The sequence below is a fragment of the Rutidosis leptorrhynchoides genome, chromosome 9 (genome assembly GCF_046630445.1).
Source record: "Rutidosis leptorrhynchoides isolate AG116_Rl617_1_P2 chromosome 9, CSIRO_AGI_Rlap_v1, whole genome shotgun sequence".
Classification (NCBI taxonomy): domain Eukaryota; kingdom Viridiplantae; phylum Streptophyta; class Magnoliopsida; order Asterales; family Asteraceae; genus Rutidosis; species Rutidosis leptorrhynchoides.
Genome location: NC_092341.1, coordinates 374,419,337 through 374,444,519, shown reverse-complemented (window position 1 = coordinate 374,444,519; position 25,183 = coordinate 374,419,337). Strand labels below are relative to the sequence as shown.

Here is a 25,183-nt window from a genome sequence, read left to right as displayed (position 1 = left end):
AAACAGAGATTGTTGAGGAACGAACCATTAAATCAGAATCCTCTAGTGATTCAGATTCAACAAATTCAATCATGGAAAATCTGGAACCTCTAAGTATGGAAGACCGAATGAGAGCTAAATGCACTGGCCAAGGTCACGCAATTACTCATCCAGACATTAATGTGCCAGATTATGAAATCAAAGGACAAATTCTACACATGGTAACTAATCAATGCCAATTTAGTGGTGCGCCGAAGGAAGATCCAAATGAACATCTCCGTACCTTTAATAGGATCTGTACTTTATTTAAAATCCGAGAAGTTGAAGATGAACAGATATATCTCATGTTATTTCCCTGGACTTTAAAGGGAGAAGCCAAAGATTGGTTGGAATCGTTACCTGAAGGGGCGATTGATACATGGGACATTTTAGTTGAAAAATTTCTTAAACAATTCTTTCCGGCATCTAAAGCCGTGAGACTTCAAAGAGAAATTGTTACGTTCACACAGAAACCAAATGAAACTCTATATGAGGCGTGGACAAGATTTGAAAAGTTATTGAGAGGATGTCCGCAACATGGTTTAGACACTTGTCAAATAGTACAAATATTCTACCAAGGATGCGACATCACTACAAGGAAAGACATCGATATAGCAGCTGGTGGTTCCATTATGAAGAAAACAGAAACTGATGCTTATAAGATTGTTGATAACACTGCTTCCCACTCACATGAGTGGCACCAAGAAAAAGATATCGTTAGATCATCTAAAGCAGCTAGAGCCGATTCTAGCCATGACTTAGATTCCATTTCTGCAAAGATAGATGCTGTCGAGAGACGAATGGAAAAGATGACTAAGGATATACACTCAATACGAATTAGTTGTGAGCAGTGTGGAGGACCACATTTAATAAAAGATTGTCTCAGTATTGAACTAACAATGGAACAAAGAGAGAATGTTTCATATCTAAACCAAAGGCCTGAAATAATTATCAGAATAATTATCAACCGCCAAGACCGATTTACAACTAAAACCAGAATTATAATCGAAATGTTCCATACAACAACCAACAAGGTCCTAGTTGAAATGTCCCGTTCTTATTGATTAAAAACGTTCCATATTAATTGATTTCGTTGCGAGGTTTTGACCTCTATATGAGACGTTTTTCAAAGACTACATTCATTTTAAAACAAACCATAACCTTTATTACATCAATAAAGGTTTAAAAAGCTTTACGTAGATTATCAAATAATGATAATCTAAAATATCCCGTTTACACACGACCATTACATAATGGTTTACAATACAAATATGTTACAACAAAATAAGTTTTTTGAATGCAGTTTTTACACAATATCATACAAGCATGGACTCCAAATCTCGTCCTTATTTAGGTATGCGACAGCGGAAGCTCTTAATAATCACCTGAGAATAAACATGCTTAAAACGTCAACAAAAATGTTGGTGAGTTATAGGTTTAACCTATATATATCAAATCATAATAATAGACCACAAGATTTCATATTTCAATACACATCCCATACATAGAGATAAAAATCATTCATATGGTGAACACCTGGTAACCGACATTAACAAGATGCATATATAAGAATATCCCCATCATTCCGGGACACCCTTCGGATATGATATAAATTTCGAAGTACTAAAGCATCCGGTACTTTGGATGGGGTTTGTTAAGCCCAATAGATCTATCTTTAGGATTCGCGTCAATTAGGGTGTCTGTTCCCTAATTCTTAGATTACCAGACTTAATAAAAAGGGGCATATTCGATTTCGATAATTCAACCATAGAATGTAGTTTCACGTACTTGTGTCTATTTTGTAAATCATTTATAAAACCTGCATGTATTCTCATCCCAAAAATATTAGATTTTAAAAGTGGGACTATAACTCACTTTCACAGATTTTTACTTCGTCGGGAAGTAAGACTTGGCCACTGGTTGATTCACGAACCTATAACAATATATACATATATATCAAAGTATGTTCAAAATATATTTACAACACTTTTAATATATTTTGATGTTTTAAGTTTATTAAGTCAGCTGTCCTCGTTAGTAACCTACAACTAGTTGTCCACAGTTAGATGTACAGAAATAAATCGATAAATATTATCTTGAATCAATCCACGACCCAGTGTATACGTATCTCAGTATTGATCACAACTCAAACTATATATATTTTGGAATCAACCTCAACCCTGTATAGCTAACTCCAACATTCACATATAGAGTGTCTATGGTTGTTCCGAAATATATATAGATGTGTCGACATGATAGGTCGAAACATTGTAAACGTGTCTATGGTATCTCAAGATTACATAATATACAATACAAGTTGATTAAGTTATGGTTGGAATAGATTTGTTACCAATTTTCACGTAGCTAAAATGAGAAAAATTATCCAATCTTGTTTTACCCATAACTTCTTCATTTTAAATCCGTTTTGAGTGAATCAAATTGCTATGGTTTCATATTGAACCCTATTTTATGAATCTAAACAGAAAAAGTATAGGTTTATAGTCGGAAAAATATGTTACAAGTCGTTTTTGTAAAGGTAGTCATTTCAGTCGAAAGAACGACGTCTAGATGACCATTTTAGAAAACATACTTCCACTTTGAGTTTAACCATAATTTTTGGATATAGTTTCATGTTCATAATAAAAATTATTTTCTCAGAATAACAAATTTTAAATCAAAGTTTATCATAGTTTTTAATTAACTAACCCAAAACAGCCCGCGTTGTTACTACGACGGCGTAAATCTGGTTTTACGGTGTTTTTCGTGTTTCCAGGTTTTAAATCATTAAGTTAGCATATCATATAGATATAGAACATGTGTTTAGTTTATTTTAAAAGTCAAGTTAGAAGGATTAACTTTTGTTTGCGAACAAGTTTAGAATTAACTAAACTATGTTCTAGTGATTACAAGTTTAAACCTTCGAATAAGATAGCTTTATATGTATGAATCGAATGATGTTATGAACATCATTACTACCTTAAGTTCCTTGGATAAACCTACTGGAAAAGAGAAAAATGGATCTAGCTTCAATGGATCCTTGGATGGCTCGAAGTTCTTGAAGCAGAATCATGACACGAAAACAAGTTCACGTAAGATCATCACTTAAAATAAGATTGTTATAGTTATAGAAATTGAACCAAAGTTTGAATATGATTATTACCTTGTATTAGAATGATAACCTACTGTAAGAAACAAAGATTTCTTGAGGTTGGATGATCACCTTACAAGATTGGAAGTGAGCTAGCAAACTTGAAAGTATTCTTGATTTTATGAAACTAGAACTTTTGGAATTTATGAAGAACACTTAGAACTTGAAGATAGAACTTGAGAGAGATCAATTAGATGAAGAAAATTGAAGAATGAAAGTGTTTGTAGGTGTTTTTGGTCGTTGGTGTATGGATTAGATATAAAGGATATGTTATTTAGTTTTCATGTAAATAAGTCATGAATGATTACTCATATTTTTGTAATTTTATGAGATATTTCATGCTAGTTGCCAAATGATGGTTCCCACATGTGTTAGGTGACTCACATGGGCTTCTAAGAGCTGATCATTGGAGTGTATATACCAATAGTACATACATCTAAAAGCTGTGTATTGTACGAGTACGAATACGGGTGCATACGAGTAGAATTGTTGATGAAACTGAACGAGGATGTAATTGTAAGAATTTTTGTTAAGTAGAAGTATTTTGATAAGTGTCTTGAAGTCTTTCAAAAGTGTATGAATACATATTAAAACACTACATGTATATACATTTTAACTGAGTCGTTAAGTCATCGTTAGTCGTTACATGTAAATGTTGTTTTGAAACCTTTAGGTTAACGATCTTGTTAAATGTTGTTAACCCAATGTTTATAATATCAAAAGAGATTTTAAATTATTATATTATCATGATATTATGATGTACGAATATCTCTTAATATGATATATATACATTAAATGTCGTTACAACGATAATCGTTACATATATGTCTCGTTTCAAAATCATTAAGTTAGTAGTCTTGTTTTTACATATGTAGTTCATTGTTAATATAATTAATGATATGTTTACTTATCATAATATCATGTTAACTATATATATAACCATATATATGTCATCATATAGTTTTTACAAGTTTTAACGTTCGTGAATCACCGGTCAACTTGGGTGGTCAATTGTCTATATGAAACCTATTTCAATTAATCAAGTCTTAACAAGTTTGATTGCTTAACATGTTGGAAACATTTAATCATGTAAATATCAATCTCAATTAATATATATAAACATGGAAAAGTTCGGGTCACTACACTAGTAATCAACAAGTATCCAATAATACTTACAATCAGCAAAGACCTAATTTTCAAAACAAACCACCACAAACCGATGATAAAAAGCCGAATTTAGAAGATATGATGACGAAGCTAGTTGAATCTCAAACGCAATTTTTCACATCTCAGAAACAAACAAATGAACAAAATGCTCAAGCATTTAGAAATCAACAAGCTTCTATTCAAAATCTGGAACAAGAAGTAAGTAACCTAGCAAGGTTAATAGGTGAAAGAAAATCTGGAAGTTTACCTAGTGATACAAATGCTAACCCCCGGAATGAAACAGCTAAAGCCATTACCACAAGAAGTGGTATTACACTTAAACCACCTGAAATACCTATAATTTCTGAGGAAGCTATTCCTACTCCACAAGAACCACAACCTGAACAAGATAAGGAAAAAGAACCGGTAGTTGAAAAGGTTAATGAAGATAACACAGTTAAGGCAAAACCTTATGTTAAACCATACCAACCACCACTTCCTTACCCAAGTAAAATGAGAAAAGAGAGAATTGAAGCCGAGCAATCCAAATTCTTGGATATGTTTAAACAGATAAATGTAAATCTTCCTTTCATTGATGTGATTTTAGGAATGCCTAGATATGCTAAATTTCTGAAAGATCTAATCTCAAATAGAAAGAAAATGGAAGAACTCTCGGCTGTTACTATGAATGCTAATTGTTCAGCAGTGCTGTTGAATAAGATACCAGAAAAACTATCTGATCCATGAAATTTCACAATTCCATGTTTTCTGGGTAGTCTTAGTTCAATAGAAGCATTGGCAGACTTAGGTGCTAGTATAAATCTAATGCCGTATTCACTATACGCTAAACTAGACCTTGGAGAATTGAAACCAACAAGAATAAGTGTACAACTAGCCGATAGATCAATAAAATATCCTAGAGGGATAATGGAGAACATGCTAGTTAAAGTTGGTACTTTAGTATTTCCAGTAGATTTTGTTGTTCTGGACATGGAAGAAGATTCTCAAGTTCCTCTCATATTAGGAAGACCATTCTTAAACACGGCTAAAGCAATGATAGACGTGTTTGGTAAGAAATTGACCCTAAGTATAGAGGATGAGAGTGTTACCTTTTCTGTTGATAGAGCAATGCAACAACCGTAATCTGCAGATGATACATGCTATTATATTCAAACTATAGATTCACATGCAGAATTGTTAGAAGAATTTCCAGAATTACAAGGAACAGGAGAATGTTCTTTAGGAGAAGGTACTGAACCAATTGATGAAACTGAAATGTTAGCTACACTTATGGCTAATGGATATGAACCAACAACAGAAGAAATTCAAATGCTAAAAGAGGAAGACAGATATCGATACAAATCATCGATAGAAGAACCACCAAAATTAGAGTTAAAGCCACTTCCAAACCATTTGGAATACGCTTATTTACATGGTGAATCTGAATTACCTGTAATAATATCGTCTTCTCTTACTGAAAATGAAAAATCTCAACTCATTTCTGTGCTAAAAGCTCATAAACCAGCTATTGCATGTAAGATTCATGATATTAAAGGAATAAGTCCTTCGTATTGCACACATAAAATCCTTATGGAAGAAGGTCATAAAACGTATGTGCAACGCCAACGAAGACTAAATCCTAATATGCAAGATGTTGTTAAGAAAGAAATTATTAAACTGCTAGATGCGGGTTTAATTTATCCAATTTCTGATAGTCCATGGGTAAGCCCAGTTCAATGCGTGCCTAAGAAGGGTGGCATGACTGTCATCACAAATGAGAAAAATGAGCTTATTCCGACTAGGACTGTAACAGGATGGCGTGTATGTATTGATTATAGAAAATTAAATGACGCCACCAGAAAAGATCACTTTCCCTTACCTTTCATTGATCAAATGTTGGAAAGATTAGCCGGAAATAGTTACTATTGTTTTCTTGATGGTTTTTCCGGATATTTTCAAATTCCAATAGCACCCGAGGACCAAGAAAAAACCACGTTCACATGCCCTTATGGTACTTTTACTTACAAACGCATGCCATTTGGACTTTGCAACGCCCCTGCAACCTTTCAAAGGTGCATGATGGCGATTTTTCATGACATGATAGAAGAATGCATGGAAGTTTTCATGGATGACTTTTCAGTCTTCGGTGATACATTTGAATCATGTCTAGTTAATCTTGAACGAATGCTTATTAGATGTGAACAATCAAATCTAGTTCTTAATTGGGAAAAATGCCATTTCATGGTTAAAGAAGGCATCGTTCTTGGACATAAAATTTCAAAGGAAGGAATTGAAGTGGATAGAGCTAAAGTAGATGTAATTGCTAAACTTCCACATCCCACCAATGTTAGAGGAGTTAGGAGTTTTCTAGGGCATGCCGGTTTTTACCGACGTTTCATAAAAGATTTTTCTAAAATTGCCACTCCTATGAATAAACTCCTAGAAAAAGATGCTCCATTCATCTTTTCAGATGAATGTATCAAATCTTTTAATATTCTTAAAGAAAAACTCACTAATGCACCGATTATGATAACTCCAAATTGGAATCTACCATTTGAACTTATGTGCGATGCAAGTGATTTTGCAATGGGAGCCGTTTTAGGACAAAGGATTGAAAAACAATTTCAACCTATATATTATGCTAGTAAGACGTTACAAGGAGCACAAACAAATTACACAACTACTGAAAAAGAACTCCTTGCGATTGTCTTTGCTGTTGACAAATTTCGTTCATATCTCGTTCTAGCTAAAACGGTGGTCTATAACGACCATTCTGCTCTTAGATACCTATTTTCGAAACAAGATGCTAAACCACGATTAATCCGTTGGATCTTACTCTTACAAGAGTTTGATATTGAAATCCGAGATAAAAAGAGAGCAGAAAATCTCGCCGCTGATTATCTTTCTCGTCTTGAAAATCCCGAATTAGAAGTTCTAAACGAATCGGCCATACAAGACAACTTTCCTGATGAATATCTATTGAAGATAGATTATAATGAAATTCCATGGTTTGCAGACTATGCAAACTATTTAGTATGTGGATTCCTTGAAAAAGGATTGTCGTACCAAAAATGAAAGAAATTCTTTAGTGATATAAAACACTATTTCTGGGAAGATCCACATTTGTTTAAAAGTTGTCCAGATGGAATAATACGCCGATGTGTATTCGGAGATGAAGCTAGTAAAATCTTAAACCATTGTCACACAGGACCAACAGGAGGGCATTATGGGCCTCAATTAACAGCACAAAAAGTTTACGATGCTGGATTCTATTGGCCTACAATTTACAAAGATGCACACCTTCTTTGCAAATCATGTGATGCTTGTCAAAGGGCCGGAAAAATAAGTCAACGTGATGAAATGTCACAAAATGTCATTCAAGTATGTGAAGTATTTGACATTTGGGGTATTGACTTTATGGGTCCATTTCCAAAATCTCATAATAATCTCTATATTCTCGTAGCCATTGATTATGTATCTAAATGGGCGGAAGCACAAGCTCTCCCAACTAACGATGCACGAGTTGTAGTCAACTTTTTAAAACGTCTTTTTGCAAGGTTTGGAACACCGAAAGCTTTAATAAGTGATCGGGGTACTCATTTCTGTAATAATTAACTTGAGAAAGTTCTCAAAAGATATGGAGTAACTCATAAAATCTCCACTGCTTATCATCCACAGACAAGTGGACAAGTTGAAAATACCAACCGAGCTTTAAAACGTATTCTAGATAAAACCGTAGGATCAAATCTGAAGGAATGGTCCATTAAATTGGAAGATGCACTCTGGGCTTTTAGAACAGCCTACAAAACTCCAATTGGAACCACACCTTTTAAACTCGTTTACGGAAAAGCATGTCATCTTCCAGTAGAAATTGAACACAAAGCATTTTGGGCTTTGAGGACATGTAATCTTGATTTACATGAAGCTGGACGTCTACGATTAAGTCAACTAAATGAATTAGAAGAATTAAGAAAAGATGCATACGAAAATTCACTAATCTATAAGGAAAGAATGAAGAAATGGCATGATAAAAGAATCAGAAGTTCAAAAGAATTTAAGGAAGGAGACAAAGTTCTTCTTTTCAATTCACGATTCAAGCTATTTCCTGAAAAATTGAAATCAAGATGGTCTGGACCAATCAGAGTCAAAAGAGTTTTCCCATACGGAACAGTAGAATTAATAAATTCAAATGGGATTGAATTTAAAGTTAATGGTCACAGAGTTAAACATTACATAGATAGTCTGATGGAAGTTGACAACGAAGTTAATTACAATTTTAACACCACAGCTAACTAAGTGTGGGGAGAATCAAGTCTTTTAAGGATAATATGTATTTCTGTTAGAGTTAGATTTTCTGTTTTCATGTAGTTCTCGAAAATGGAATCCGAATGGTCTTTCCCTAGCAGACCCTAAAGAACTAGTCTTCTCCCCCCATTCTAAATTTTTATTTTTTTTAGGTTTTACGAAATGAAGACTTCATGTGAATTAAACCATGGTCTAATGCTACACGCTTTGATTACTAAACGTAATAATGACACACTTCCAAGTGAAATAGTATCATTAATCAGAGGCAAATTGGACGAAGTAAGAAAAGAATCCAGATGCGAAAATAATAAGTTACAATTTGGTAAAGGAAAATCAAAATCCGCAGCGAAAAGAAGAGCACGAGACCTTGAAAGATGTCACAAGTTGTAAGACCCTAATCCTGTTTCTGACTTTTTAGTTGTTCGGGACGCCGTCCAGGATGGTGGGACGCCGTCCAGATGTTAAAGGCTGGACGCCGTCCAGAATGGTGGGACGCCGTCCAGATGTTAAAGGCTGGACGCCGTCCAGAAATTTGGGACGCCTTCCAGTTTGTCTGTCGGGCCAGCTGGGTTATTTTAAGATTTTTAGAGGGGCAAAATGGTATTTTCACTTATGGAACGAGTTAAGGCCACAAGATCAGTTCTAGGAGCCTCATTTGCTCCACTAACACCCACACAAACACTCTCATCTTGTTCTAGTGAGAGAGTAAGAGTTTTAGAGAGAGATAGGTGGATTTGGAGAAGAAGGAGTCGGATTCTCGCAAAAGCTCGGGTTCTAAAGTTGTTCATCTCGCTCCTAGCTACGTTGTGGTGGTATTGGTAAGCTCAAACTCCAAATTTCATTTGTTAGATTTGATGTTCAAGTTAGGGTTTTGAGCTAGATTGTTGTGAAACCCTTTTAGATGATGAAGTAGGTTCATGGTGACTTGTTAATCTTGTCACTTGGCGGGTTTTGGGTTGGTTGACGTTTTGGCGTTGATTAGGGTTTGATCTTGAGTTTAATCACTAGGTTTAGTGATTATGGAGGTGGTGAAACTCTTTTGGGTGAGTTTGGTTAACTAATTTTGAAATGGGTCAAAATTAGGGTTTTGGTGTCAAAATGGGTATGACACGTGTTTAACACTTGTGTTCGGGTTTAATTGGTGTGTTAGGACCATTTTCACGTGTATTAGTGATTATTGATTAATTTGGGCGCGGTTTGTGCTTGGAAGTGCAAATGGGTCGAATTTGCACTAAGGGTCAATTAGGTTGGTTTGTAAGTCAACCCTAATTGTGTTGTTTGTATTGTGATAATGGAATAGGTACGTTCCATTGACGAGTTGCGGATTATTTGGAAGCATTCATCAAGGCGACAAGGTGAGTGTTAATATCCTATGTGCATATGTATGTGTAGGATGGGTGCGGGTCGGGTGAAGTGGTTCTCGCTTATAGAGCTCACTTCACATATAGGTGGATTTGATGGACTTGTGTATAGGTCTAATTGGCACGGTTGTGCATTTTGGTTGTTTACCTTTGGCGAGGTACACGTTGTGTGTACGTTATCACACGTGGTTGTGATTTGGATGTTATAACCCCAAAGGCGAAGGGTTGATATTGTTGTGATGTGGATAACCCCGATGTGGTGGATTTTATAATCCCGTGACCGTGGGTTTGATGTTGAGAAGTGAATCTCGGGTAGAGCGGATTCATGATGACTCGGGTTGTTCGGTCATCTTGTGATGAGGTAGTGAATCTCGGGTTGTGCGAATTCACTAAGGCTCGGGTAGTTCGGCCAACCTCGGTTGTTGAATTGGTGAAGAAGTGAATATCGGGTTGTGCGAATTCACTAAGGCTTGGGTTGTTCGGCCAATCTTCATTGTGGTGTTTGGTATTCGGTAATGGGTTAAGGCGTTAACCTTATTCGTTTATATATTGTTATATATATTGTTTTATTGTCGTGATGTAGCTAACCCTCCGGGTGTAGCTTCTTGGCGTTGTTCACATCGTCGTTGGTGAAATTATATTTGTTGATGTATCTATAGCTTGTTGCTTAGTGACTACGGTATGCTTAGCTTAGCTTGCCTTATACTTGGATGCTTCGGTATGCGGTATTTGATATTTGTGTGGCGTGTCCATTTTATACATATATATGTATGTAGTATATTTTCACTCACTAAGCGTTAGCTTACCCTCTCGTTGTTTACATTTTTATAGATTGCACGGATACGGTGGTTCGGGTAAGCGCGGGGACTAGTGGACTTGCGTAGTTGCTTTAGAAGACTTGCTTTTGGATTTGATTAGGATTGGGTAGCGTGTCCCCAATCCCATGCTCGATCGATGTTTTTGTATAAACTAATGGGTCGAAATAGTCACTTGTGGTATTTTGGGTCGATGTGGGCCCGGTGTCGTAAAACTCGGTTTTTATTGTGGAAAACTCCTAGTTTAAACTATTGTAATCTATTGTGGAAGTGTTTTGGTTTAAAATTGTCAGGAAACGGGTTTTCGCCCGCGTGTGTTCGAAAAACTGATCAGAATGTTTTAGTACATCTAGACGCCGTCCCAGATGTCTGGACGCCGTCCCAGTCTTAAGAGCTGGACGCCGTCCAAGCTTTTGGACGCCGTCCAGATCAACTGTTTCAGAAATTTTTTTTGTGTGGCACATTTTCGGAAGGTTAGCGGGTTGGGTCGTTACAAGTGGTATCAGAGCATGGTCTAAGGGATTTAGGTGACTTGAGATAGGTGCCTAGACTTAGATTTTTGTGTGTGCTTATTTGTTGCGGGACTTGTAGGATTACGGGTCAGAATGGGAATTTGGTTAGTGCCTTAATTGATAGGTGGACTAACGTGTATATTAATACGTGGATATTATTAATATACGGTCGTGTTATGTTTATGTTTATGTTGCGTTGCGAATATCATCGAGCAAGATGGTCGTTGTACTAACGAGGGGATACGATGTGTGTGCGTAATAAGGACTTGAAAACCTTATTACGGGTGCAAATCGTGTTTAACAAGTGATGTACGACGAGTGTTGAGCAAGATGGGGCGGTGTTATGCGTGTTGTTTTATACATTCGTGGACTAATCGTTTTGCATTCTTTAGAATGATGACGTGAAACGAGATCGAGACGAATGACGAGGAGTTTAACTCTAGAGTTGCGGCTGCCGTTGCGGAGCAAATGAGTGCGTTTCGAGAAGAAATGGATAGGAAGTATTCCGAATTTCGGGGTAGTAGTGAAATGGAGCGTTGTCTTAAGAGCTTCATGAGGACTAAACCCCCGATGTATGACGGGAAACCGGATCCTTTGGTAAGCACAACTTGGATTTCAGATGTCGAAGGGTGTTTTCGTACTATTGATTACCCTCCCGAGAAAAAGACGAGACTCGCTACTAGTCTGTTGCGGGGCAGGGCAAGGGATTGGTTGGATGGTAAGATCGACCTTGTCAGTGGCGAAACGTTTATGGCCTTATCGTGGAACGAGTTTAAGGAGGAATTCTTCGAGGAGTTCCGGACTTCGGCCGATTTGTGGGAATTGCGTAATGAGTTGTGAAATTTGCGGCAAGGATCTATGGATTTGAATACTCTCAAGACGACCTTTATGGCGAAGGCTCGTTTTTGCCCGGAGTATTTGGGGAATGATCGTTTGTTAATGGGGGATTTCTATCGGACCATGAATAATGACTTAAAAAGTAAAATTAGTCGCGGTCAAGCGAAATCGTTTGCGGAATTATTCAACTTGGCTAGAGGTTTCGAGTCGTATACGCGATCAAAGATGTGTGAACCTTCAAGTAAGAGGAGGGTTGATTCGTACGGCGCCCCGGGTAAGAAAAATAAGGGTGCAAGTGCGAGTACGGGTAATGTGGGAAAAGGCACGGTGGATTCTCGTGCACCTAGATGTTTCAATTGTGGTATTAGGGGCCACAAGTTGTGGGAATGCACAATGTCGAGAAGTAATGACGGAATGTCCTACTATTGTCATAAAGAGGGACATCGCAAGCCGGGTTGTCTCGAGTTGGCGGCGGCGAATGCTGCAAGGAGACGTTGAGGTACGTTTCATTTTAATAGGTGCGTCCTTTGATTATTTATTTTGTGCCGATGAGTTTGAGTTGTTAAATGCCTTGTGTTGTGCATATTGTTGTTATGGATGACGTTCCTAATGGAAGTACCCTATGGTGACGTTTTGATTGTCGGGCGAAAGGCGTAAGACTTGGTGCAACCAAGCATTCCTTAGTATTGGGAATTGTTTCTACCAAGCCAGGTGTGTGGGCTTCGGTGTTCGGATGTTAGAGCGTGTCGCTCTCGTGTTAAAGTTGATGAACCATGAGGTTCGTCGAGTGGGATGAAACCCGAGAGATCGAGTGTTAGATCTCGATGTATGTTGGTAAAGGAGTCTACGTGACGCGACATTAGGTGCCTCTTTCATACCTACTAGCGTGGTGTTCGACTCCAATTGTGTTGTGGTTACATTGTACTTAGGGTACCAAGATGAAACCCTTAAGTACATGAGTGACTAGGTGAAGTTGACAAGCTATAGCAATTGGATGATTGCGAGAGTGTAGTTGTGTAATTTGTGATACACTTTTCGTTTGAAGTGTTTAAGGATAGGTTAAAATCCTTCGTATGCTCAAGGTTGGAGCAAGGAATGGTGATGGGTCGTGTGAACCCAAATTGTTGGTAAAGTCTACCTTTGGTAGCATTGTACGGTTGTTCGAGTTGTGACATTGGAACGTAGTTCCAAGTGGGGGAGTTACACTCCCGCATGAGGAAGTTTTAGTGTGAGATTTCGGATGATGCTTTTGGTAGATCCGGAAAATGTTGTCGAGACCTGGTTTTTGTCGATTTGTGGTAGATTACGATTTCGGATAAATTGTACTTATGGTTTGGATTTGAATTATCACCAAGGTGGTAATGTGGTAAATCTCGTTGAGAGATAATGGAGGTGTTTGGTGAGCAAGGTGAAATCCTTCGGTTAAAGGAGGTGTGTGTCGGATTCTCTTCTAGAGAATTATTGTTTTGTGCCTATGTTTGATATAGGTGGTTCTTGCTCGAGTGTGTGAATGGTTAGTGGTATCCGTTAGGATTCACTATGGCGTAGCAGAGCGCGATGTTACGCTACTCGTTGTTCGAGGCCAAAAGGGCGTTGATTGATGAAGCATGACCTTCGGGGTCCGCTGACTTCATCATGGTAGTACGTGATTGGTGGAGCATGACTTTCGGGGTCCGCTGACTTCATCATGAGCGAGGTGTTATATCGGTGAAGCATGACTTTCGGAGTCCGCTGACTTCATCCAGTATTGAGTTTGGTGAAGCATGACCTTTAGGTCCGCTGACTTCATCATGGTTGTTGATTGGTGAAGCATGATCTTCGGGTCCGCTGACTTCATCATGGTTGTTGATTGGTGAAGCATGATCTTCGGGTCCGCTGACTTCATCAAGGGAGTAGTGTTATGTCGGTATGGTGTAACATTATCGGGAAATGCGAGTACCGGTGGGAAATGCGAGTACCATTCCTGAGTTGTGTTGTGGGACGTGAATATCGGGTTGTTCGTATTCACAATATTTCGGGTAGTACGATTGTCCCTGTTGGTTGGACTCATAGTTTGAGGTAGTGAATGTCGGGTAGTTCGGATTCACTAAGGCTCGGGTTGTACGGCCATCCTCGGTTATACTATGTGGCGTTGGTGGTGAATATCGGGTTGTGCGTATTCACGATGACTCGGGTTGTGCGGTCATTTCGTTGTGAGATATATGGATTGGGTAGGTGAATTTCGGGTTGTGCGAATTCACTAAGGTTCGGGTTGTTTCGACCATCCTCCATATGTGTTCAGGCTCGGGTTGTTTCGGCCATGTTGAGTTGTGATCTATCGGTTGTTTTATACGCCGATGGTGGGGTCGTAAGGACCGTTTGGTTTGATCTATTGGTTGTTTTATGCACCAATGGTGGGGTCGTAAGGACCATGTTGTGTGAACTATCGGTTGATTTATACACCGATGGTGGGGTCGTGAGAACCATGTTGTAGGATTAGTGATGCGATAGCCGTGCTTCGCTCACATGTTGTTACAGGTGTGATGAACTGTCGATTTTGGTACACCTTTGGATTTGCATTGCCATAGTCGTTTTGGGCGCTATCGGTTTTAACCGTTTGTTATGATGTTACGGTAGTTGCGTATGGGTCGTATTGCGCACTACAAGGGATGTTTAGTGATTGGTGTTATCCGTAAGGATTCGTTTGGTTCGGTCTCCATCGTTTCGTGTTGTTAACCTTATGTTGACTTGGTTACTTTTAGCATTGTACTCGGTAAGGATACGCTAGGGGATTGATATCTCGGTCCGAGATTGGTTGAGTTTTCCCGATGATAGGGAGTGAGCATGGTTTAAGTGCTCGGATAGTGGGTTTGATAAATCGCGGGAGACGATTCTAGTTGTTAAAGGTGATTCCTTGGGAAGAGTTGACTAGGAAAGTCGGATTGGGACTTATGTTGAGGACCATGGAGTGTGGTCCGTTTGGTTAAGTGACGAGGATCACGAGGACGTGATCGATTCTAAGTGGGGGAGAGTTGTAAGACCCTAATCCTGTTTCTGACTTTTTAGTTGTTCGGGACGCCGTCCAGGATGGTGGGACGCCGTCCAGATGTTAAAGGCTGGACGCCGTCCAGAATGGTGGGACGCCGTCCAGATGTTAAAGGCTGGACGCCGTCCAGAAATTTGGGACGCCGTCCAGTTTGTCTGTCGGGCCAGCTGGGTTATTTTAAGATTTTTAGAGGGGCAAAATGGTATTTTCACTTATGGAACGAGTTAAGGCCACAAGATCAGTTCTAGGAGCCTCATTTGCTCCACTAACACCCACACAAACACTCTCATCTTGTTCTAGTGAGAGAGTAAGAGTTTTAGAGAGAGAGAGGTGGATTTGGAGAAGAAGGAGTCGGATTCTCGCAAAAGCTCGGGTTCTAAAGTTGTTCATTGTAGTGACCCGAACTTTTCCATGTTTATATATATTAATTGAGATTGATATTTACATGATTAAATGTTTCCAACATATTAAGCAATCAAACTTGTTAAGACTTGATTAATTGAAATATGTTTCATATAGACAATTGACCACCCAAGTTGACCGGTGATTCACGAACGTTAAAACTTGTAAAAACTATATGATGACATATATATGGTTATATATATAGTTAACATGATATTATGATAAGTAAACATATCATTAATTATATTAACAATGAACTACATATGTAAAAACAAGACTACTAACTTAATGATTTTGAAACGAGACATATATGTAACGATTATCGTTGTAACGACATTTAATGTATATATATCATATTAAGAGATATTCGTACATCATAATATCATGATAATATAATAATTTAAAATCTCTTTTGATATTATAAACATTGGGTTAACAACATTTAACAAGATCGTTAACCTAAAGGTTTCAAAACAACATTTATATGTAACGACTAACGATGACTTAACGACTCAGTTAAAATGTATATACATGTAGTGTTTTAATATGTATTCATACACTTTTGAAAGACTTCAAGACACTTATCAAAATACTTCTACTTAACAAAAATGCTTACAATTACATCCTCGTTCAGTTTCATCAACAATTCTACTCGTATGCACCCGTATTCGTACTCGTACAATACACAGCTTTTAGATGTATGTACTATTGGTATATACACTCCAATGATCAGCTCTTAGCAGCCCATGTGAGTCACCTAACACATGTGGGAACCATCATTTGGCAACTAGCATGAAATATCTCATAAAATTACAAAAATATGAGTAATCATTCATGACTTATTTACATGAAAACAAAATAACATATCCTTTATATCTAATCCATACACCAACGACCAAAAACACCTACAAACACTTTCATTCTTCAATTTTCTTCATCTAATTGATCTCTCTCAAGTTCTATCTTCAAGTTCTAAGTGTTCTTCATAAATTCCAAAAGTTCTAGTTTCATAAAATCAAGAATACTTTCAAGTTTGCTAGCTCACTTCCAATCTTGTAAGGTGATCATCCAACCTCAAGAAATCTTTGTTTCTTACAGTAGGTTATCATTCTAATACAAGGTAATAATCATATTCAAACTTTGGTTCAATTTCTATAACTATAACAATCTTATTTCAGGTGATGATCTTACTTGAACTTGTTTTCGTGTCATGATTCTGCTTCAAGAACTTCGAGCCATCCAAGGATCCATTGAAGCTAGATCCATTTTTCTCTTTTCCAGTAGGTTTATCCAAGGAACTTAAGGTAGTAATGATGTTCATAACATCATTCGATTCATACATATAAAGCTATCTTATTCGAAGGTTTAAACTTGTAATCACTAGAACATAGTTTAGTTAATTCTAAACTTGTTCGCAAACAAAAGTTAATCCTTCTAACTTGACTTTTAAAATCAACTAAACACATGTTCTATATCTATATGATATGCTAACTTAATGATTTAAAATCTGGAAACACGAAAAACACCGTAAAACCGGATTTACGCCGTCGTAGTAACACCGCGGGCTGTTTTGGGTTAGTTAATTAAAAACTATGATAAACTTTGATTTAAAAGTTGTTATTCTGAAAAAATGATTTTTATTACGAACATGAAACTATATCCAAAAATTATGGTTAAACTCAAAGTGGAAGTATGTTTTCTAAAATGGTCATCTAGACGTCGTTCTTTCGACTGAAATGACTACCTTTACAAAAATGACTTGTAACTTATTTTTCCGACTATAAACCTATACTTTTTCTATTTAGATTCATAAAATAGAGTTCAATATGAAACCATAGCAATTTGATTCACTCAAAACGGATTTAAAATGAAGATGTTATGGGTAAAACAAGATTGGATAATTTTTCTCATTTTAGCTACGTGAAAATTGGTAACAAATCTATTCCAACCATAACTTAATCAACTTGTATTGTATATTATGTAATCTTGAGATACCATAGACACGTATACAATGTTTCGACCTATCATGTCGACACATCTATATATATTTCGGAACAACCATAGACACTCTATATGTGAATGTTGGAGTTAGCTATACAGGGTTGAGGTTGATTCCAAAATATATATAGTTTGAGTTGTGATCAATACTGAGATACGTATACACTGGGTCGTGGATTGATTCAAGATAATATTTATCGATTTATTTCTGTACATCTAACTGTGGACAACTAGTTGTAGGTTACTAACGAGGACAGCTGACTTAATAAACTTAAAACATCAAAATATATTAAAAGTGTTGTAAATATATTTTGAACATACTTTGATATATATGTATATATTGTTATAGGTTCGTGAATCAACCAGTGGCCAAGTCTTACTTCCCGACGAAGTAAAAATCTGTGAAAGTGAGTTATAGTCCCACTTTTAAAATCTAATATTTTTGGGATGAGAATACATGCAGGTTTTATAAATGATTTAAAAAATAGACACAAGTACGTGAAACTACATTCTATGGTTGAATTATCGAAATCGAATATGCCCCTTTTTATTAAGTCTGGTAATCTAAGAATTAGGGAACAGACACCCTAATTGACGCGAATCCTAAAGATAGATCTATCGGGCCCAACAAGCCCCATCCAAAGTACCGGATGCTTTAGTACTTCGAAATTTATATCATATCCGAAGGGTGTCCCGGAATGATGGGGATATTCTTATATATGCATCTTGTTAATGTCGGTTACCAGGTGTTCACCATATGAATGATTTTTATCTCTATGTATGGGATGTGTATTGAAATATGAAATCTTGTGGTCTATTGTTACGATTTGATATATATAGGTTAAACCTATAACTCACCAACATTTTTGTTGATGTTTAAAGCATGTTTATTCTCAGGTGAATATTAAGAGCTTCCGCTGTTGCATACTAAAATAAGGACAAGATTTGGAGTCCATGTTTGTATGATATTGTGTAAAAACTGCATTCAAGAAACTGATTTCGATGTAACATATTTGTATTGTAAACCATTATGTAATGGTCGTGTGTAAACAGGATATTTTAGATTATCATTATTTGATAATCTACGTAAAGCTTTTTAAACCTTTATTTATGAAATAAAGGTTATGGTTTGTTTTAAAAATGAATGCAGTCTTTGAAAAACGTCTCATATAGAGGTCAAAACCTCGCAACGAAATCAATTAATATGGAACGTTTTTAATCAATAAGAACGGGACATTTCAGTTGGTATCCGAGCGTTGGTCTTAGAGAACCAGAATTTTGCATTAGTGTGTCTTATCGAGTTTGTTAGGATGCATTAGTGAGTCTGGACTTCGACCGTGTTTACTTGAAAAATGATTGCTTAACAAATTTTGTTGGAAACTATATATTTTTAACATGTGAATATTATGTGATATATTAATCTCTTAACGCGTTTGATATTATGTGATAGATGTCTACCTCTAGAACAAGTCCCATTGACTCACCTAATAATAATGAAGAGTCAAATGTAAATTGGAATGATTCGTGGACTGATTCACAAGTTCCCGAAGAGGAACCGGAAGAAGAGTCGGAACCGGAAGAAGAATCGGAACCGGAAGAAGAATCGGAACCGGATGAAGAAATAGAACCGGTGGGGGAAATAATAAAACGGTTAAGTAAAAGAAAATCCTCAATCAACCGACCAAGGTTAATTATGGTCAATGGTGTTTCCGCCAAGGAAGCAAAATATTGGGAGGATTACCAATTCTCCGATGAATCGGATTCCGACGAGAATTCCGATGATGTTATAGAAATTACCCCAACTGAATTTAAAAAGGCAAAAGAAAATAATAAGGGAAAGGGCATAAAAATAGAGAAATCTAATTCCAACCCCGATGAACTTTATATGTATCGTCAACCCCCGAAGTCCTTAAGTTGTAACAATGACCCGGGAACCTCTAAACCACCAGGTTTTTCTAAACCAATGTGGATCACGACGGCTCGTATTAGGGGAACATCATATATCCCTAGAAACTTGGCAAAACGAACCAAAACCGAAGAAGAAGAAACAAGCGAGTCGGAATAAGATAGTTGTATTCATGTGGTGTAATATATGTAATATAGTGTGCTTATGCTTTATGATATATGTAAAAATTGCTTGTATTAATAAGTATTTTTTTTTTTATGAATCTAACTCTTGTCTATTTTACAGTATAAAAACACAAAATGGATAGACAACCCAATATTTTAAGAGACCTACCCGGAGACATGATTGATGAAATCTTGTCTAGAGTCGGTCAGAATTCTTCGGCACAACTATTTAAGGCGAGATCAGTTTGTAAGACATTCGAAGAACGTTCCAAGAATGTCTTGGTTTATAAGAGACTTTCGTTTGAAAGATGGGGGATATCACATTGGGAAACCAATAAGTTACGATGTGTTTACTTTGACGCATATATTGCGGGGAACCCAAATGCTATTTTACGCAATGGGTTAAGAAATTATTTTGACTCAATATATCCGAATATTGGACTTCGTGATTTAGAAAAAGCGGCTAACATGCAACATAAAGAAGCATGTTATGCTTACGGATTAGTAATGTTCGCTTCTCACCAAAGTGAGAACAAGAACATCGGGCTACAACTATTAAACAAAACGTTCCCACAAGTGACGGAGTCGGTAATTGGGGTAAGAAATGAGGTTTTTAGATTGTTACGGGACTGTTGGACATTACGTAACCCTCGCCCCTTTGACGACGTTACAACACGCTGTCTTATCAACGGCCATAACGGTTATGTTCCACAAGACCAAGGATGGGAAGTAATCCTAGTAAAACCAGAATGCATGACTTGTTTCTGGACGTATGAATTACGTGTCTTTATTGCCTTTGCTGAACGACTTGTGTACTAGCTAGAATTATCTTCACAACCATCTTGTATCAAATTTATTGTGTGCTATATTTCATGCTATATGTAAAATAAGCGGTATTGTAAGTTTGTAAAATGTTGTGTAAAAGTTTGAACGCGAAATATTATTATAATCAGTTTTTCATATAGAATTGTAGTAGTTGAATTGTATATTAGCTACTAAGTATGAACTTAACGGGTAGGTACTACCCGAATTTAAACTTATAAAACGCTAATATGAAGAAAAAGCTTTTATAAATGAGTTCATATTATGCTACGAAATACTATTAACTACTCTTAATATTCTGTATGATTAACTTGTTCCATTTAACTATTTTGAAGGAAATGGCACCGACTACTCGACACACCGTGAATATGAATGAAGAGGAATTCCGTACTTTTCTAGCTTCAAACATAGCCGCAGTACAGGCTGCGCTACATACCAACAATAACCTTGGATCTAGCAGTACAGGAAATCGTGTAGGATGCACCTACAAAGAATTCACTGCCTGCAAACCTTTGGAATTTGATGGAACCGAAGGACCGATCGGATTGAAACGGTGGACCGAGAAGGTCGAATTGGTGTTTGCCATAAGTAAGTGTACTGAAGAGGACAAAGTAAAGTACGCTACGCATACCTTCACAGGTTCTACGTTAACATGGTGGAATACCTATCTAGAGCAAGTGGGACAAGACGATGCGTACGCACTACCGTGGTCAGCATTCAAGCACTTGATGAACGAGAAGTACCGTCCCAGAACCGAGGTCAATAAGCTCAAGACAGAACTTAGAGGGTTACGAACCCACGGATTTGATATTACCACGTACGAAAGACGATTCACAGAATTGTGCCTATTGTGTCCGGGAGCATTCGAAGATGAGGAAGAGAAGATCGACGCATTTGTGAAAGGATTACCGGAAAGAATCCAAGAAGATATAAGTTCACACGAGCCCGCCTCCATACAACAGGCATGTAGAATGGCTCACAAACTCGTGAACCAGATTGAAGAAAGAATTAAAGAACAGACTGCTGAAGAGGCCAATGTGAAGCAAGTCAAAAGAAAGTGGGAGGAAAACGGTGATAAGAATCACCAATACAACAACAACAGCAATTACAACAATAATCGCAACAATTATCCCAACAATCGCAACATCAATCGCAACTACAACAAACGGCCCAACAACAACAACAACAACAACAACAACAACAGCAACTACAACAATCATCCCAACAACAATAATAACCGCAACAACAACAACAATCAGAAGCAGCTATGCCAAAGGTGTGAAAAGAATCACTCGGGGTTCTGCACCAAATTTTGCAACAAGTGTAAAAGAAATGGTCATAGCGCGGCGAAGTGTGAGGTCTACGGACCAGGGGTTAATAGAACGAAAGGAACAAATGGTGTCGGAACGAGTAATGGCGGAGCAAGTAGTGTCGGAGCAAGTTATGCCAATGTAGTTTGTTATAAATGTGGAAAACCGGGCCACATTATTAGAAATTGCCCGAACCAGGAGAACACGAATGGACAAGGCCGTGGAAGAGTTTTCAATATTAATGCGGCAGAAGCACAGGAAGACCCGGAGCTTGTTACGGGTACGTTTCTTATTGACAATAAATCTGCTTACGTTTTATTTGATTCGGGTGCGGATAGAAGCTATATGAGTAGAGATTTTTGTGCTAAATTAAGTTGTCCATTGACGCCTTTGGATAGTAAATTTTTACTCAAATTAGCAAATGGTAAATTAATTTCAGCAGATAATATATGTCGGAATCGAGAAATTAAACTGGTTAGCGAAACATTTAAGATTGATTTGATACCAGTAGAGTTAGGGAGTTTTGATGTGATAATCGGTATGGACTGGTTGAAAGAAGTGAAAGCGGAGATCGTTTGTTACAAAAATGCAATTCGCATTATACGAGAAAAAGGAAAATCCTTAATGGTGTACGGAGAAAAGGGCAACACGAAGCTACATCTTATTAGTAATTTGAAGGCACAAAAACTAATAAGAAAAGGTTGCTATGCTGTTCTAGCACACGTCGAGAAAGTACAAACTGAAGAAAAGAGCATCAATGATGTTCCCGTCGCAAAAGAATTTCCTGGTGTATTTCCGAAAGAATTACCGGGATTACCCCCACATCGATCCGTTGAATTTCAAATAGATCTTGTACCAGGAGCTGCACCAATAGCTCGTGCTCCTTACAGACTCGCACCCAGCGAGATGAAAGAACTACAAAGCCAATTACAAGAACTTTTAGAGCGTGGTTTCATTCGACCAAGCACATCACCGTGGGGAGCTCCTGTTTTGTTTGTCAAGAAGAAAGATGGTACATTCAGGTTGTGTATCGACTACCGAGAGTTGAACAAACTTACCATCAAGAACCGCTACCCACTACCGAGAATCGACGACTTATTTGATCAACTACAAGGCTCGTCTATTTATTCAAAGATTGACTTACGTTCCGGGTATCATCAAATGCGGGTGAAAGAAGATGATATTCCAAAGACTGCTTTCAGAACACGTTACGGTCATTACGAGTTTATGGTCATGCCATTTGGTTTAACTAATGCACCAGCTGTGTTCATGGACCTTATGAACCTAGTGTGTGGACCATACCTTGACAAGTTTGTCATTGTTTTCATTGATGACATACTTATTTACTCAAAGAATGACCAAGAACACGGTGAACATTTGAGAAAGGTGTTAGAAGTATTGAGGAAGGAAGAATTGTACGCTAAATTTTCAAAGTGTGCATATTGGTTGGAAGAAGTTCAATTCCTCGGTCACATAGTGAATAAAGAAGGTATTAAGGTGGATCCGACAAAGATAGAAACTGTTGAAAAGTGGGAAACCCCGAAAACTCCGAAACACATACGTCAGTTTTTAGGACTAGCTGGTTACTACAGAAGGTTCATCCAAGACTTTTCCAGAATAGCAAAACCCTTGACTGCATTAACGCATAAAGGGAAGAAATTTGAATGGAATGATGAACAAGAGAAAGCGTTTCAGTTATTGAAGAAAAAGCTAACTACGGCACCTATATTGTCATTGCCTGAAGGGAATGATGATTTTGTGATTTATTGTGATGCATCAAAGCAAGGTCTCGGTTGTGTATTAATGCAACGAACGAAGGTGATTGCTTATGCGTCTAGACAATTGAAGATTCACGAACAAAATTATACGACGCATGATTTGGAATTAGGCGCGGTTGTTTTTGCATTAAAGACTTGGAGGCACTACTTATATGGGGTCAAAAGTATTATATATACCGACCACAAAAGTCTTCAACACATATTTAATCAGAAATAACTGAATATGAGGCAGCGTAGGTGGATTGAATTATTGAATGATTACGACTTTGAGATTCGTTACCACCTGGGGAAGGCAAATGTGGTAGCCGATGCCTTGAGCAGGAAGGACAGAGAACCCATTCGAGTAAAATCTATGAATATAATGATTCATAATAACATTACTACTCAAATAAAGGAGGCGCAACAAGGAGTTTTAAAAGAGGGAAATTTAAAGGATGAAATACCCAAAGGATCGGAGAAGCATCTTAATATTCGGGAAGACGGAACCCGGTATAGGGCTGAAAGGATTTGGGTACCAAAATTTGGAGATATGAGAGAAATGGTACTTAGAGAAGCTCATAAAACCAGATACTCAATACATCCTGGAACGGGGAAGATGTACAAGGATCTCAAGAAACATTTTTGGTGGCCGGGTATGAAAGCCGATGTTGCTAAATACGTAGGAGAATGTTTGGCGTGTTCTAAGGTCAAAGCTGAGCATCAGAAACCATCAGGTCTACTTCAACAACCCGAAATCCCGGAATGGAAATGGGAAAACATTACCATGGATTTCATCACTAAATTGCCAAGGACTGCAAGTGGTTTTGATACTATTCGGGTAATAGTTGATCGTCTCACCAAATCAGCACACTTCCTGCCAATAAGAGAAGATGACAAGATGGAGAAGTTAGCACGACTGTATTTGAAGGAAGTCGTCTCCAGACATGGAATACCAATCTCTATTATCTCTGATAGGGATGGCAGATTTATTTCAAGATTCTGGCAGACATTACAGCAAGCATTAAGAACTCGTCTAGACATGAGTACTGCCTATCATCCACAAACTGATGGGCAGAGCGAAAGGACGATACAAACGCTTGAAGACATGCTACGAGCATGTGTTATTGATTTCGGAAACAGTTGGGATCGACATCTACCGTTAGTAGAATTTTCCTACAACAACAGCTACCATTCAAGCATTGAGATGGCGCCGTTTGAAGCACTTTATGGTAGAAAGTGCAGGTCTCCGATTTGTTGGAGTGAAGTGGGGGATAGACAGATTACGGGTCCGGAGATTATACAAGAAACTACCGAGAAGATCATCCAAATTCAACAACGGTTGAAAACCGCCCAAAGTCGACAAAAGAGCTACGCTGACATTAAAAGAAAAGATATAGAATTTGAAATTGGAGAGATGGTCATGCTTAAAGTTGCACCTTGGAAAGGCGTTGTTCGATTTGGTAAACGAGGGAAATTAAATCCAAGGTATATTGGACCATTCAAGATTATTGATCGTGTTGGACCAGTAGCTTACCGACTTGAGTTACCTCAACAACTCGCAGCTGTACATAACACTTTCCACGTCTCGAATTTGAAGAAATGTTTTGCTAAAGAAGATCTCACTATTCCGTTAGATGAAATCCAAATCAATGAAAAA

General features: G+C 37.6%; 1 non-coding gene across 1 annotated transcript; it reads right to left on the bottom strand.

Moving 5' to 3' along the window:
• Nucleotides 1-455: 455 nt before the first annotated feature.
• On the bottom strand, nt 456-562 carry LOC139869805 (small nucleolar RNA R71). Its single transcript, XR_011766383.1, has one exon. It is a non-coding gene; the product is annotated as a small nucleolar RNA R71 (small nucleolar RNA).
• Nucleotides 563-25,183: the final 24,621 nt, after the last annotated feature.